General features: G+C 36.2%; 1 non-coding gene across 1 annotated transcript; it reads right to left on the reverse strand.

Moving 5' to 3' along the window:
* Positions 1-2,192: 2,192 nt before the first annotated feature.
* LOC111733300 lies at positions 2,193-2,311 on the reverse strand. The gene has a single exon (XR_002777934.1). It is a non-coding gene; the product is annotated as a 5S ribosomal RNA (ribosomal RNA).
* Positions 2,312-2,690: the final 379 nt, after the last annotated feature.

Raw genomic sequence — 2,690 nt, forward strand, 5'->3', positions numbered from 1 at the left:
AAGTCCAATCAAAAGAAATTTTCAATCAGTTACCATGAAATATAGTATTTGTGATTAGCCAAGTTCCACGACATAAACTTTTGTAATATATTGCAGTAGTGGAAACAGCAAATTGATCTAACAGCACAAAAAGATGAATTAACCAAATAATTTAATTAATTTATTCATTTCTTACTGTATCCAAGTCAATTTTCTTAGTTTTTGAACAAAGTTAAAATGAATTTTAAAAATAAAATACTGTTACTATAATACACATGTGCAGTTATTTGTAAATTGGACAATTTTTTTTTTGCAGCTACAGAATACCTTTTGTTTGCATGGGAGAGGGTGAGCCTATTTCTCTTTCTTGGCTATTACTGCTACGTTGGTTGGGTATAAGGTGAGAGGTGATCCAGCTGACTCTTCAACCTCGCTTTCAGATGTCAGGGAAATCTGAAGGTGTCTTCTGAAATCTGAAGTCTTTTCTAAACTTGTTTTATGAGAATGACACACAATAAGTAATGATGAATGCATTTCTCCTTGTGTCATGAACTTTTGCAGAAATACTCCACTAAGTTTAGATCTTTTGAAAATATCATACCTCAAAGAGGTGCCTACAAAACTGAAAATAATCCTATATATCTTATGGTAATGCCTCATCATTCCAGTATATGGTAAGAATCTGAAAACTTTCTTTAGTTTTAATCTGTGTAGCTATCATCCCAAGGACTGTAGTTTGATAAAGAGTCAAAATTCTGCAATGATTCCACCGCAGTGAAAACTAATACAAAGATATTAAGCTCTGAATAGATGAAGACTACTCTATTGCCATCGGTCTCACCAAAATATTTTAATTCACAAGATATGCTGGCAATTATGTCAAGAGTGACTTATCAGGTCCACATTGTTGATTAAGATTCAGCTGAAGTAAAAGGATCAAGAAGAGTCATCCAGAATATGGTTCAAACACCAGTCTAACATTGCTGTAAGTGGTCCAGTTATTTTCATGGTCAAATGTTGTATAAGGCTTCAGTAGAAGGATCACTGATTACTCCTCTAAGGTCTCATGGCTTCACTGTTTGGTCACTTGGCTCTTTAGCTCCCAGCAATAGAGCCCAGGAGAAGGAAGATGAGAACACGGGAGTGTGTGCCTGTCTTCCTGCTTTCTTCTGCCTTTTCCAAATCTAGAGCGTAGTCACTGCATTGTGCATACAAGTGATCTTGCTGTTTTGTTTAACGCTCTTTCAGAACTCACAGATGCAGGTTAGGAACCAAGGAAAACTTGCAAACCCTAAAATGGGTTCCTTACTCACTCTGTGACTTTGGACACTTGTTTTAAATTTTAAGTGGCTCATTGTCCTTTTCTATAAAACAAATCTTTGGTTTTACATTAACCAAATAATGCTTTGTTTGGTTCCTATAAGCAGCATTTTTAACATGTAGATTTGAAGGCAATATATAAGAAATTTGAATTAGAACTTGAATTTTTATTATTTCCACAAAGATTAGTAATTTATCATGTTTGTTAAGAAAACTGTAAGTTATTTTAACTTATTAGAATACTCTGTCCCAAAGTTTTAGATTTTTAGTTGGTTTTCCATGCTGGACAGGAGGAACATGTTTCATGTGACTGATAGGTAATAGAAAACCAGAAAAATGATATGTGGATCCTCAAGGATAAATGAAAACATTTATTTCAATACCCACCAATCTCAATTATAATCGTTGATACTACTCTGGAGTACTCTCACACCTGTTGAGATGTTGTGTTCTATAATAAATGATACCTGACATGAAAACAAAAGGAAATTGTAGTTTATATGGCAATCTTTAGTACAAACCAGGAAATAACCACTGTGAATTCAGAGAGGATGGTGGGGAAGTAAGTTGTTTGCTCATTTGAGCCTATCCCCATAAACATCCACGAATTTAGTTTCTTAAAAAGCTGAAACTACAACTGATGGCTTGACACTTTTTTCCTGATAAATCGCTATTAAAAAATCAGGAAAATTACTCTTTGATTCTTTCATAATATAGAACATATTGAAAACAAACAAACAAACAAATTTCACCCTTCTGTGTTTTGTTTGCTATTCCTCAACCGAAATGCTCCCCTGCATTTTTTTTTTTTTTTTAGGCGAGGCAACCCTTAGTTGACCTCACAGATTGCAACGACCTTGTCAGTTTACAATCCCTTATTTTTTAGCTTTTTAAGCCTACAGCATCTGGTCTTCCTAGGTGGTCTCCCATCCAAGTACTAACCAGGCCCGACCCTGCTTAGCTTCCGAGATCAGACGGGATCGGGCTTGTTCAGGATGGCATGGCCATAGACTCTCCCCTGCTTATTAACTCATTTTTTTCTAAGCTCATCAAAAGCCAGGCTCCTCGGTTGAGTGAGGCCAGCTTCCCCATGGACATGAGTACGTCCAAACCCTCCCTGGTATTTGGAGCTATATTGACCAAATTAGTACCTAGCATATGTCACCTTAGATTTTTCACTGCTGTTCCAAAAGTGTTCCCCCTGTCTTTTTTTCATTTCAGACTGAGCACCGTTCTGCTAACCTTACTTCCTCAAATAATCGATGTTTTTCTTTACCATGTAGTATTTGTTTACATGGTCTCCTTCTGTCTGGAATAGTCTTTTCCTTCCACTGGCATGGCTCACATTTATTCTGTCTTTAGGTTTCAGTCAAAAGGTTACAACTGCCAGA

Source organism: Pteropus vampyrus, unplaced genomic scaffold (assembly GCF_000151845.1).
Source record: "Pteropus vampyrus isolate Shadow unplaced genomic scaffold, Pvam_2.0 Scaffold13, whole genome shotgun sequence".
NCBI lineage: Eukaryota > Metazoa > Chordata > Mammalia > Chiroptera > Pteropodidae > Pteropus > Pteropus vampyrus.